Source organism: Ostrinia nubilalis, chromosome 21 (genome assembly GCF_963855985.1).
Source record: "Ostrinia nubilalis chromosome 21, ilOstNubi1.1, whole genome shotgun sequence".
NCBI lineage: Eukaryota > Metazoa > Arthropoda > Insecta > Lepidoptera > Crambidae > Ostrinia > Ostrinia nubilalis.
The window spans coordinates 7,188,781-7,204,336 of NC_087108.1; the positions used below are offsets into that span (position 1 = coordinate 7,188,781).

At 34.1% G+C, this 15,556-nt stretch overlaps 1 long non-coding RNA gene across 1 annotated transcript in view; it reads left to right on the top strand.

The window, feature by feature from the left end:
* LOC135082247 (uncharacterized) overlaps nucleotides 1-15,556 on the top strand; it is a 75,397-nt gene that overhangs the window by 46,436 nt on the left and 13,405 nt on the right. The window contains exon 4 of the long non-coding RNA XR_010259376.1: nucleotides 143-180. This is a non-coding gene — a long non-coding RNA (uncharacterized LOC135082247). The remainder of the gene's footprint in view (nucleotides 1-142; nucleotides 181-15,556) is intronic.

Consider the following 15,556-nt stretch of genomic DNA (forward strand, 5'->3'; position numbering starts at 1 on the left):
TGTATAACGTTAACCGGTGTTGTTTGTATGGAGTTTGACAGATTTTTGACGTTTGTTAAAGTTAAAGTAAGATGGTGCAACCCAGCCTAAGTTTAAATTAATTGAATTCAAAAATACTGATGTGCTTTTGTTGTCTTTTCAGGTTGACTGAACTTCAACAAGCCACTTGCCGTTTTAAAGGTAAACAACCGATCACATATTTTTTGCTATAGACGTTTAAGTACATTGTAATTTAAGTAGATTTTTCCAATAAAATCATGGCACTATTTCTGCTAATATAAATAAATACTTTGTCACTTTCGATCTGATGTAGATTTTAGTAAGAGTAGATAAATATACGAAACAGTGTTTTAAGAAAATCGTTGTTATACTCGTAAGAATCCTGACATGGATTATGATATGATTGATTCAGCTACTTATATTTAATTGTCGTAAAGAAATTAATAGGGCCCTCTTAATCAAAAACACTGTAAGTCGACTTACAGTGTTTTGCATTGCTCATTACACCTACTTATATTTAAATTGTAGTTACACGAGCTAGAACAGCAGTAAAGGACATTGGGAACTTTAATATGAGAAAATGCCCCACGGCGGACAAAGATGAAACGTATTTTATTTCAAAGCTTTATACTTGTAGGTATATTCACTTAAAGCGCTATGTTGTGAGATATGGGAATTCTGAGATATGACGAGTCTAAGTTGAAAATATATTTGTCTAAAATGATTTGATATTTTTACATGTTATGTTGTTTGGAATTGCAGAGTAACCAATAAAAGTAAATAAAATAATATAAATAAATAAAAAATTTAAATAAAATAATATAAATAAATAAAATATTATAAATAGTACCTAAATTAATATTAGACAACATCTCATATATTACTCCAACCCAAAATAAGTAGCTAAGGCATTTGTGTTATGGAAATCGGGAACGACGAACCACAACACACCCAAACCAGAGACAATGTGAAAAGATCGTTTTCTATATTGTCCCGGCCGGGAATCGAACCCGGGACCTCAGGATTGGCCCGGCACACCTTGAAAACCGGTGTGTGCGCCTCTCTGCCACGGAGGTCGTCAAAAATGTTACCTAAATGTAAAATAAAATAAAATATTAAAACTTCATTTTCTCAATATTCCCATATAAGAGAGAAAAAAAAAATGCACGGAAATTCATTGGATATTAGTATGTATCATCTGTGATAGGTTTCGTTTGTGTCCGCTACTTTTCGAAAAGTGGGGCAAAAAGTTCCCAATGTCATTTATTTTGCTTCGATAAATTCCAACTACTTACTGCCTTCTTTCAATACAGTAATTGACAGATCAATTACTAATTAAGGCTTAAAAGCGTAGCCGAATTATTTAGATTACTTATATTAATGTCGCATTACATATCAAAGTGGGTTATTAGAAGAACTTTAGGCGAAAGGAGCGTAAGTAATTATATAAATTACTAGACAACCATGCCCCACAAACAGCTAATGGGTGTGTAGTGTTGTTATTGCCATTCAATATCGATAAATAGGCCATAAATCGATAAATAATATTTAAAATGTTATAATTGATTCAAGTAATGAGCATTATTGTCTACTTATTTATTTACGGTTGCATTGACAATAAATCTTAATTAATTACAACTGTCTACAGTATTTTTGCGCACGGGTTATGCATAGCTTATTTTTATTGCTTTATAATCTAGAAACAAGAATAACAACAAAAAAAAATTCTGAATTTGCTTTTATGTGTAAAAAATAGAAAAAATCATATCAATGAATGTATGAAACATGAACATAGAGATGATTTTATTTGTTGCCAAATATTTCTTTTTCTTTCTTTCTTTCATTCTTCCTAATTATTAAAACATAACAAACATCCATTTAAGATTCATTCTCACAAGAGAAAAATTAAAATAGAGTCCAAATATTTATTAAAAATGAAAAGTTCTAATTTCCTGTCATGTTCCATAGAAGATTTTTTTCATAAAAATCTAACCCTATCATACTTTCAGTTTACTGGCCTTGGTAACGTCGTTTCTCAAATCCCACTATATTTTGATGAAAGCGTGCCCCTTGTTCTTGCGAATAAGCCCCCATAATTATTTATAAATATATCCCAATGAGAATGTGACGTGCATCTTTAGAGACATTCTACTATGAAGATGGAAAATTCAAATTGCTATAACTTTTTAAAAAGCAAATATTTTCTATTTGTAATCGCACTTTTTTATATACATTTGCTTATATAATCAGAATATAATAAGTAAAATCCATGCGCAAAAAAAAAAATTTTTTTTTGTTGACCGGTGTTATTCATTACTTTAGTTTTTGTCGTCAGTATTTGCTTTTTGTTTGAATGTAGTAAGTAAATAATAAAGTTTTTGTAATGTAATAATAATGAATTAAAGTTACTCGCGTAATGTTCTGTTCTACAGAATGTTTACTGTGAGAAATACATATAAAATCAACAATTGTAACCGGTAATTTTTCTGTCTACAAACAACGTAAAGTAATTACAGGGTCATTACGGGTCCAATGTCAGTTTAACTTTCCCCGGGACAAACTTGACCTTCACTTCTTGGGTTTTTATTGGCGGTCAAGATCCTGGCTACACAGGAGTTGCAGCGAAATGTGGGAATAGCCCCGTTACTACGTATACTATTAATTTGTACATTTTAACATGGCTGATAATATGTAGGTACCCAGACTTGGCTCAAAATGTTCGCAATGCAGTCATTTTAATCACAAAATATCGATGTTTAACCATCGATAGTCGGACAACACTAGTTTAAAGAAAGGTGCCCTGACCGGCGAGGAGCCATAACGACTTCCTACGGATGTTAGGTAACTTATATCGACTGTCAGCATTGTCGCGAGCTTGACATTTGATTATGATAATATAACTAACTTGTTTGAACTTCTTAAGTAATCGTTTACTTTGAGTAATGGGTTGATGAGTGGTTGGATAAGCCATCTTAGCTAATAAACTAGGACTTAATAAGACTTTTTATGCCATGCGAATGAAATAATCACCAATCTACACTAATATTATAAAGAGGTAAGATTTGATTGTTTGTATTAAGGCTTCGAAACTACTGGACCAGTTTGAAATATTCTTTCACTATTAAAATTGTACATTATTAAAATTTCTAATGAACATAAGCGGTACGAATATCGCCGGGTCAGCTAGTACTAGATAACAAACGATACTTTCGTCAAAAGAGTCTTAATTTTATTTACGTAGCTGATTAACAAATACATTATGCGCTTCATTTGATTGTGTCCCTCATAGACTTGCGATAAAGTTCAAATAAAAACGTAATCAACGTTTATTTCGTTAGTTATCAAACTTGTAATCGATAGTAGCAGCTGTGGCAGCAGTTAAAATATCATAAATCTGATCATTAATTTATTCATTTAATTAATCGTAAAATAGAAAGTAAGTCACGAACGTGATAAATCACTACTGCTTCTATCCGATCACATAACGTGATGGCGTACAAGTCACTGTTATAACAATATCGTAACTTCTGGCAAAAAGCCCGACAATATTATTTCCAAGCGGTAATACTTACTCATAACCTATCAATTAAGAAAATCCTAACAATCCACAGTATCAATGATATAATAATTACAAATAAAAACCGGCCAAGTGCGAGTCAGACTTGCGCACCGAGGTCCGTAAAAACTTGTAGATATGTAAAAACGTAAATTTGTAGTTTGTTCCTGAAATTAAGGTTTTCGAGCAAGAAACGGCATGAAAATAAGTTTTTTATACCCCACTAAAATATTTATTTTATTGTATTTTATAGTATATTTGTTGTTATAGCAGCAACAGAAATACATGTTTGAAATTTTGACCTAATTTTGAACTATCTAGCTATCACAGTTCATGAGAAACGTGCCTAACAAAAAGACTTAGTTAGGGTCCCGTTTTCACACGCGACAACAGTAATTATCAGCCATTTTCCAAGCAGTTTCCGACTTTCATTTAACTTTAATCGAAAGAAAGATAAAGCGCGCGCGTCTTTGAATTAACATTTTCATCAGCTAATAACACGTTTGAAACAATTTTAATTATAAAGATGCTGGAATGAGCAAAAGAACTCACTTTTCAAATTTATGTATGAGGTTTATATGTACTTTTACCAGTGTTATTGTAGTCCATTAATATGAATAAGTAAGTGAATTGGTGAGTTAAAGCTAATTTCGAAAAGCAGATGGTTTTCATTAATAGTTATCAAAAAGATTCTTGATAATTTATCGTTAAAATTCTGACATTGATCTAATAATGATTGAGCCAGGCAGTTAAAATATGTATCAATATGTACATACTCTACAATTCTAGTTTTCCACCCGCGGCTTCGCCCGCGTGGAATTTTTCGGTTTTTTATATAATCTATGAAATTCAGCAATAAAGTGGCTTTCTATTAGTGAAAGAATTTTTAAAATCGGTTTAGTAGATCCCAAGATTACGACCCCTTACAATTTAACAAATATACAAACAAACAAACTTTACCTCTTTATAATATGTATTAGTATAGATTGCTATGATAGTATTAGGCCTTGCTTAATATTTTTAATCGGCACTGTCATATTTAAAAGATGTCACGACTGAGTCTAATTAATTAATCACATAAATCATTTATTTTGGCAATAAACTCTGGGAAATTTCCACACATTTTCTATGGAATTAGTAAAAGTAAAGTTACGAAATATTTGCGGTTGGAAACGCGTACGTTTGCGGTTTCCTCGCGTAGGGTCGTGTTCGTAACACTACAGTGTAACACGTTAAGAACGTGACGGTAACATTATCTTCTATTTCTCATCTAATCGCAATGTTATGTATGATATTTCGTTTCTATTAACGCTGGTAGCTTTTGGGAAATCGCAAGAGCTTTGAGAATGAATTTACACTCGAGTACAGATTGACTCGAGCGTAGGACGTCCACCCACAAGGAGGACCGACGACTTTATAAAGGTAGCAGGAAGGCGCTGGATGCAGGCCGCTACCAACCGGCCTTCGTGGAAATATTGAGGCAGGCCAATGTTCAGCAGTGGACGTCCTATGGCTGAAATGATGATGATGATAGATTGACTGAGTTTCTTGCACTGCTTCTTTTCAATACTGTCCCATTTATTGTCCCGAAATGTTAAATTAATGCTTAGAAATGTAAGATCGCTTTTTAAAAGCCTATTTTCAGAAAATTCATTACTTTTGATTTTTTTAATGAAGGCTAAAATCTAGAGGTAGGTATTTAGATTTGATTCGATTAGAAGGTGTCGTATTTGAATATTAAGAAGCAGCTCTACCAAACTGATTTAAATGTAATTATTCAGTTAACTGTGTCAGACTCTTGAATGAATGAACCAATTTTGTGTGTCTATGAATTTTATACTACTACTAAACTAGTTAAAAATTGAAAGCGTAGAGATTTAGTCCATAATTAGGCTATAATATTTAACACTTTAGAAACCTTACAAAAATTAAGAGCTTTCTTTACTCGTATTCTTTTAGCAATTAAGTCAGTGGCGTAGTTTTGGGCTGACGCTGTATAGGTTTGTTGTCGACACGACAAGAAGAAGAAGAAGCAATTAAGTAGGTGCGTGTTCTGTAAATTCCTTTTTTTTTTATTCTTTGGGGAGGTCATACTGTAACCCGCATATCCCAGACCTGGCCATAAATAAAATAAAAAGAAAAAGTACCTAGGTGCATTAATATTTTTAATTAGAGCGTCACAAAACAGTTGAAGTGCTCCAATGAAGGCAGGGGTTGTCAACCCATCAATTAATGCAAGGTTACAATCGTTGCATAACTGTGGGTAACGGTAGGAACTAACGGTGCGAGGTCGCGACGCGCGCGCACATTTTACGTTAACTCGTCTGCCGGTTGACACCGATTCGTTTTTGTTTCTGGAGTATATGCGATTAGCTGAACCGTCCTAATGACTGTTTGGTAAATTGAGTGTGCTAGATAATACGGAGATTTTATTCAACAATAACGTTTTTAAGTGAATTGAATGACCCAATTTATTTAATGGTAAATCAATCTTCCTATAAATATCCTATGAAAAAAATGGTTTTGCTCTTAGAAGCCAGTTTTAGGTGTTTGTTCATTTCAAGCTTTTACATCTTTGGCGAATCATAAAACTAACAAAATTAAATGTCAATGGTCATGAGTACGAACACTATAAGATGAAACGCAAGTGCAAGCTAGGTTATCATACTATGTTCTGCTATTTCTTTACGTGCATTAAGCAATTTACTTTCATGGTACAGTCAGCATCAAATAGTTCATGAACAGACATGTTGCGACTTTTTGTTTACTTTGGGTGTCACGAAGTATTTTGACGTTGAAATCTTTAGGACAATATTAATATTTCACAATTTTCTTCGGCAAACCTGAATTTGTCAAACAACCGTGTTAATGTAGAGTCGTCATCATCATCAGCGAGATTGAATGTCATTTGTCAAATACAGTATGTGTCCGCAAATGTCATGTACTTTGTTTCCCATAAAGTGAATGCCCACTGGTCTAGTTTTGTTTTTAGATTGCGAATGTTGGGAAAGCGTATTTTTTTTACTGTTATTTTTGGTGTAAGTGTTTAAACGACAGGTTAAGTTTCTAGTGTAAATATGTCAATGTGAAATTCAGTTCGTCAGTTTAATATAACGCATGAGATTACAAACTAACTAGGCTAGGTTACAACGTAATCTACTACGTCAAATTATCATCGTCAACTACGTCAGGTATACCATTAAGGATTAACAAATAAAAAGTATATCGATATGACGTATTTATAACAATGGTAGGCAACACTGGCCAAGTGACACTTTGGTGGGTCGCTAAGCCATCTGAGTAAGAGTATCACAGGCTTAAAATTAAGAGAAGGTTGATTCAATCTTATACGCCTCATTATTATAATCAGGTGATTACTGAATGTTACGAGCTATTTTTAACAAAAAAAAAAACTAAAACTGTTACTTTCAAACGCTCCCAAAAATACCCAGCACCAGAACTTATCAATGAAACAGTATCGTGGACTGTTAAAATAATCGCTGTTTTAATTGCCGCCTCGGGTGAAAACGGCGAGTAAAAGTCGTCCGAATAAGCCAAGGAAATTTAAAGTAATATAAGTAATTAAGATCTTTGTATTAGGATCGTATGAGAACTGACTGACCGCTTGGCCCCGTTCCCTGGTGTACAGACGACAGCACATAAAAAACTTTAAATTTTTATTCCAAATTCGCCTCTATTAGGTACTTAGCAATAAGAAGCCCCAATGTTTACCTTGATGTAACTACGTGTAAGCAAGCTTTTATTTCGTATTCTTGCATATTGTATACTTGCAGTATTGTTTGCGCTTCATTGTTAACAAACGCTCGGACAATGAGAGCAATCTTCATTAGCTTGTCAGTTGCAAAATTAGGCATGGTTTGTTCTTTTTTAGCTAGAAATGCTTAGCTAAATAATGGTCATCAAAAAGGCTTGTATTCTCTAATGAGGTTGAAACTCAATCATACTTTAATCTGGCCATTTAGTCTTCACTACAGGAGCACGACCCTCTTTAACTTTGAAAGTGTCAAATGGAAGATTTGACCTCACTCCCCACACTGGTCAGTCGGTTAGGGAATGGGGAAGCCATATTTTTCCCTTAGTCGCCTTTTCAACATCCACTGAAAGGGTGGATGTTCCTATTCTACTCTGTTGGAACCACTCACTCTGAAAAAACTGAAACAAGTATAGATTTCAGTTGTTGACTTTATTAGACCAATCACATTTTTTTTTCATGTTATTTATACATAGGGTAGACCGGGTACAATAGTACCACGGGTCAATAGTACCATCGGCGATATTTCTTCATACAAGCGACGTTAGGTAGTGTGCATAGCGTCAGAATATGCGCTTTTTGTGTTTCCATCCGCTCACCAGTCGGCGGCGCTTGCGCTGAGAAACGAAGATGTACAGGAAGGATTTTTGTTTTTTGCCCAGCCGCAGTAAGTTTTTACGTCAAATATATGAGCCCATAAGTTGCCTAATATGATATTTGTTACAAGGTATTGTTGTCAATAGTTTATCCAGGCTCTAAACTTTGTATCGACAGCGAATAATTGGCATTCACTGTGAAAATGACTGAATTTGAGGTGAAGTTCTCTTGACTACCTACTTGGAACAATTGTACCAGTCTCCATGGGGTCAATTGTAGCGGTACAATCAACCCCGTGGTACAATTAACCCCCGGAACCTTATTTTATACTTACTACATAATATTTTAAATTGGTTATAATAAAATAAGTTATTATAAAACATTCACGTGGTTATTATTTTTACAATTTTAGGCATACCTACCAGGCATTAAACCCTTCTGAATATGTACATTTTAGCTTAATTCAGTAAGTAACTAAGTATTTGAACGTTTTGTTTTAGATGCCTCGGCGTAGAGTCAAAAGTACGGATCGCGGATCAACGGATCTATTCCTTCATGAACAGGCTTATGAAAAAATCTTGAAAGGTCGAAGCAGTAGTAGATATAAATAATCAGGGTCAATTGTACCAGGGGTCAATTGTACCCTCATACAAAAATAGATTTTTCAATTTTGATATTTCTATCATTGTTATTATGCTTATTGTTGTTTCAGAAGCAATATCCGAGCCAAATAGATGGCATATTATGTAGAAACAGTTAGTTTTTTCGTTTTTATGGAAGGAATGTTATTGTTTTGTTTTTAAACTTAAGTGTTGATTTTTCATACTTGTTCCTAAATATTTTCGATCTTAATTAATAAATACTGATGATTGTAGGAGATTAAGAGTACAGAATACCAATAAAGGTGATGATTAGATAAACATAACTACTTTTATTGCCTCATATATTATTGGTACAATTGACCCGTTGTAGGGGTCAATTGTAACATGAGACATCGTTCAGTTCAAATTGGTTTTTCATTAAGTATTCGAAAGAATAGTTCAACTCTGCATGCTTAAATTTGTAGCTTAAGAGTCTAGTTTTTACAGCATCCTAACAGAATAAGTTATATTTCATTAGATTTCTCAATATTGAACAATTTCCAAAAAATGGTACTATTGTCCCCGGTCTACCCTACATGGAGTTTCAGATGCGACTTAAAACGGTAAAAAAATAGAACAATGATTGGGCTTAAGTTCATATTATAATGTTAAATGTAGACTTTTACGCCCGTATTCACAAATAGTATTACTATGAGGTCTCACAGTGCGCGTGGACACATAGGGTGACACACGAACCAATCACAGAGCTAGAGATCTATTGCTACGCGCAGCGTTGAATAGATTCAACGCTGTGCGTTCGATTTCCTGTTTCATTTAAGCAAGCATCGTTTGTGAATACAGGCGTTACTTGTACGGGCCTACAATCCTCCAATCATAATTATGTTACTGAAATATAAAAACCCACAGCAGGAATTGCACTAATTCAAACGTGTGTGTTTTATGTTGATTACATCGGAGTTTCACTCGAGTATTTTACCACTATTACATTACATTAGGAAGCTAATTTAATAGAAATTTTATAACTGTCATAAATAATTATAAAATTTCTATTTCATTGCAGGCCTGTTAGTTTTTGTTGGTATCATTCTGTGTATTAAATCATAATTGGAAGTAAATAATATGTCAACACAGTTATATGTTTACGGACTTTTAATTGGATTAGTCCAAAAAAAAATTAAAATTTATGTAGGTACGTCACGCACGATTACCTGTTTTTTTTAAAATTATTTTAACAAATAGACTATTTTACCAATAATATCGAAATCACACCTTTTTTATCAAGACACTTCATTCTGGTCTTAAAAACTTAATTAATTTTAAATTACCTGTAAATTAAGAATTTTGGTTGCATTGTAATCGAAAAAAGTAGTTTCATCGAGTTGACAAAATAGTAGGTAACGTCACTGCCTTGTATTGCCATACAAAATCTATGGGAGAGTCTCGTTTTGACAGTTTTAAAAAGTACGTCAATTAATTGGTGGTGTCAACACATCTATTTGAGGTTTTTTATAATGTAAAAGTTATGTGACTTTAAAACTGATGAAGAAAACAATCAATAAAATTGCCCTTTCGTTAACAGCCACCACATAATTAAATGTAAATTGGAACATGACATTGACTTAGCACAATTTTGCCATTAACATTGACCATTAAATGTCTGCATGTCAATTTGGTTAATCAACTGAATAATAAATACATACATTCATAAAATAGGCATGTACAGAATGACCGTTCATTGAAAGTTTTACTCTATTATCTAGAAAATACGATCTAGATCGTAGGGTAGGTATAGCTATTCATAGGTATAAGTTATTCTGACGACTTTAGGTAGGTACAGTCAGCGTCAAATAGTTCGTGACACCCAAAGTGGCCAAAAAGTTGACAATACAACCTTATTCCATCCAATATTGTAACAAAGACGTGTTGCAACCTTTTTGGCTACTTTGGGTGTCACGAACTATGATGACACACTGTTAACTATCCATTTCCGTTTTTGCTCTCGCTCTCATCAAATGGCGATTATTTGCGATAGAACGAGACGACATGACAGGCAATGAATAGTTAACTCTGTTGCCGATGGTACATAGGCCTACTGCTTAAGATATTATCTGTGGTGCAGGCCAGTTGTCTCTGTATTGCAAAACTTCTAAGGTCGCAGAACAATGACGTGTCGACAGTAACTGCTCTAGCAGTTAATGAGTTACAATGGGAAATATCCCATTAATTCTTTTAAATTGATTCTTGTATAGCTTTCGGTAGTAGTAGTCTTATTTGCATTTGCCTTGGAAGTTAGATTGTGATGTTAGTAAGTAGGTAGACGTCTTGGGTTCAATTGGAACACCATGAAGATAGAAAATTACTTTTAACATATGTTACTTAGGCCCAGTTTTTTGATTCATAGTTAAAATAACTAATTGTTAAATTTTGCCACTAATGGTTAAATATTAACAAAATGTAAACTAATAGTTAAAAATGTACTAAAAGTCAAGCTAACCATTGTTAGAAAAACATTTTTTTCTAATATTTAACCACTTGTCATTTGACATCTGTCAAATTTGACTATTGGTTATTTTAACTACGAATCAAAAAAATGGGCCTTAGTTTGGCTACGAAATTGTAGGCTTGAATCAACCAGATTGACTTAGAACAAAATGACGTCATATGAAATATTCAGCAAGCTTTTATAATATGATTGATTTCTACTGCCTTTAACCTTAAATGCCTGATATAAGGTTTAAAATCGATCAAATGTTTCTATCTCTTCTAAACGGTGAAAGTGCCGAACATCTTAATTACACAACGGAATGGAGGGCCGATGATGCAATCAATTATTTTCTTGTTTTAAGAGCTATGTTCTTTTATTAGGTGATTGGTCCATTGTACTGACAGCAGCACATCAGTCTATATTTTGTTGCAAAATAGTACAATTACATAATATTAAGATGCCTTAATTTTTATCTTGATATGATCTATGATGACTAGTCTCACCCAGAAACACTACATAACCAAGGAAATAAAATATATTCACATAAATCTAGGGCTTATTATACCTAAGTGTTTATTTGAGTCCGTCTCACCGAGTCAGCTTTACAAGGCTGCATTGAAAAAAAAACGCACAATAGAACATTTACCTTTTTTGAGTTCCGTACCCCGTAAAAAAATTGAATTAAGAACATCCTCCTTTTTATTGAAAAAAAAGGTAACTTGTGTTAAGAGTGAGATAACCACAATAGTCCAGTAGTTGATATGGTTCAAACTAGCGACCCTCGAATCTTCAGTTAAATTACCATTGGGCTTTGTTTTATCGCCTACATAGTACAAGTACATATAGTAGGTACGTACTATACTAGTACATGACATACAGAGTGCTCTTCCCATCCACTTACAGTCAGCTTCAAATAGTTTGTGACACCCAAAGTAGCCAAAAAGTTTGCAACACGTCTTTGTTACAATTGGAGTAAGGTTGTGTTGTCAACTTTTTGGCCACTTTGGAAGTCACAAAGTGACGCTAACTTTATGTGGGAAATGTGGGTGAGTTTAGTAAAGCCTACCTGGGTTTACCTATAGACAATTGTAATTATCGAACTCAAGAAAATATGTGGCATAAGATTGTGGTTACTTAACTTGAAATGCCATTTTTATAGAAGAATGATTCCAAATCGGTAAATTAAAGTATCAGAAAATTCGAAATAGCAATTTCAAGGTTCGAATTTAATTAGATTCGATCATTAAACAGTTATTTGGTTTATTAAACAATTATTTATTATCAATTAAGAACGAAATAATAAAGTTGATGAATTATTTTACAGTAATTAAATTCATATTAGGTTTTCAATTTTAGTATCTGTTTGTTACATATTTAATTATAGTAATGAACTTTCCATACGCTTATTATGTACTAGCGGCCGCCCGCGACTTCGTACGCGTGGATCCCGTTTTACCCCCTTCATCTATCTTACGCGGTTTAGATTTTTTCATACAAATGTATTTTCCCGCTAACTCCCGTTCCCGTGGGAATTTTGCAATATCCTGTTGTAACTAAGCTTTAAGTTTACTAATGTACCTGCATGGCAAATTTCAAGCGTCTAACTTAAGCGGTTTAGATTTTTCATATAAAAGGATTTTCCCGCTAATTCCCGTTCCCGTGGGAATTTCGGGAATTCCTTGTTGTAACTAAGCTTTAAGTTTACTAAGGTACCTACCTACATGCCAAATTTCAAGCTTCTAACTTAAGCGGTTTAGATTTTTCATACAAAAGGATTTTCCCGCTAATTCCTCTTCCCGTGGGAATTCCTAAGTATACTATAACCTGCCCAGGAGTATGAAGAATAATTGTACCAAGTTTCGTCAAAATCCGTCGAGTAGTTTTTGTTTCTATAAGGAACATACAGACAGACAGACAGACAGACAAACATTTTACTGATTGCATTTTTGGCATCAGTATCGATCACTAATCACCCCCTGATAGTTATTTTGAAAATATATTTCATGTACAGAATTGACCTCTCTACAGATTTATTATAAGTATACAGGGTGTTAGGTAATGGTATATGAGCCGACACTAGCCCATGTTAACATGGGCATATAAATGGTATGGTGAAGTCAGAAATTTGATATCATAATTTTTTTTTTTTTTAAATTTTCATACAAAATAAATTTTATAAAATCCGATTTGTATGAAAATAAAAATAATTAAAACGAAGATATCAATTTTTTGATTTCACCATATTTATATGCCCATGTTAACATGGGCTTGTGTCGGCTCATATACCCATTTACCTAACACCCTGTAGATAATGTATAATTTATTAAGTACATAATATGATTGGAGTAGAGCGCAACGAGTAAAAGGATTGTACCTACCTATTTACTGAAAATAAAGAAAACTACTCCTTCTTGTCGTGTTGATAACAAACCTATACAGTGTCAGCCCAAAACTCCGCTACAAGAGTGGCGTTGTCAGTAGCATTCATTAAATCTTCCTGCGTGCAGTTGTTTGGGCACGCAGGACACGACATCATGTTCTTCTACTACTACTAAAAAAACTACAGTTTACTGAGTTTCTTCCACCACTTCTTCTGAGCACCACGACTTTGTTGTCCCAAAATGGTGGTAGGGCAAGCTATGAATGCCCTGAAAACTACCTACACAATAAATAAAGGTGGTAGGGCAAGCTATGAGTGCCCTGAAAACTACCTACACAATAAATAAAATTTGAATTTGACTGTCCAGAGACACTACAAACGCTGACTTTGAATTTCTTACTAAAATCCTAATAGTTCCTTCTTTAAGGCCTTTCCATCAAAACCAAACTCGTTTAGTTAATTGATGTGACTCTACCCATATGGCTAAAACATAAAGAAAAAATTAAAGTTTGGATCATTCCAGAACAAAAACTTTACATCCCAAAGGAAGCATACAGTTTTCATCGTGGGACCGATATTACGGAAACCATTGTATCAAATAACATGACATAGCGTCATAACAATGCTTTTTGCCCTGATCCACTTTTCACCGAACACAATCACTTTTACGCCTCAACATTTAAGGCTACGTATCAATCAAGAACTAAACATTAGTTGTCGCTTTAATAGCGGTTAATCAAGCCTTTGTCAACGTGTGAAATGTGTTGTTTTTGATAGCAATTAACTGCGTAGAATCACAAAATATAACAGAAGACAAACTCCATACTAAACGCGCTCGAGCCACGCACACATAGACACCGCTCTAGCAAGACTGTCTTGGACGAATGCGAGCGCGACGTGGCGCGAGCGCGACAGACGTTCGCCACACGTTCGCTGTGGTTCGCTTGAGTCACGCGCCGGTCAACCGCCTGTGATATTATTTTGTTTTGCGAAATTGACGAAAATGAGTGAACAGAAAAAGTCGTATTACCTATAATTGTCCGGTATTTGGTTGCTTAAACTCATCATTAAAATGACCAGTTTGTTCGGGGAGGTAAGTAAGTTATTTATTTGAATTTCAATTGAAATTGAAAGCCAACTCAATTATTAGGAATATCGAATTGTTTTAGAGAGGTTTTATGAATTATTGGATAACTAGCTTTTGCCCGCGGCTTCACCCGCGTGAAATTCAGTTTGTCACAGATCGTCATAAATTATAGCCTATATGTTATTCTGGGTTATAAACGTAAAGTTACATCAAAATCCGTTCAGTAGTTTTTGCATGAAAGAGCAACAAACATCCAGACATCCAAACTTTCGCATTTATAATATTAGTTGGATAATAGTGTCAACCACTCAACTAAATACTACTTCCTTCTCGTGTATTTGTTTGCAAACTATTACTATAATAACGTACTAAATATAAATAAGTATACGTGGATATCTGTTATTGTCTTTCTTGCATAGATAGTATTAAGAGTAACATTTTTCTATCATAACGAAATAAACGCAACACATGACAAGACAACCCTAGCGCGACGGCCGAGCGTGCGAGCGAGAGAGGTATGCAAAGCGAGGTACATACATGAGTTTACCTTCTGTTATATTTTGTGGTAGAATCCTGATGACAGTCGGCAAAAAGTTCAAGCGTGTAAGGCTGTCACATTACAAGACAATCTTGCGATTTCTACACAGGCTGTGACTCTGCAAGACGATCTTGCAATTGACTACACAGAAATCTTTAAGAATGTTTATTTACATCATTTAATTATTTAACACTGCTGTAGACGGAAGGTATAATGGTGTTTCTGAACAGTCACTAGTTATCTGAGAAAGCTCAACTTAATTACACACAGTAATTTCTCAACAAAAGGTAGTTCTAGTTCTGTACGTATACATTTAACTATATTTTACAAAGTCTTACGTATAGAAAATTAAGGTTTTCGTGTAGGTATGTTTATTAAGTAGGTAGGTATTTAACAGCTGCTCTGTCCCTTGAGCTGTATCCGATTATGTAATAATAAGGTTTTAATGACAGCAAGCAACCTTTACTTACAAAAGTATCATAGCCGATTTCAAATGTTAGTTGCCTCAAAAGGTGTTATTGGCTTGCTCACGAAAGAAA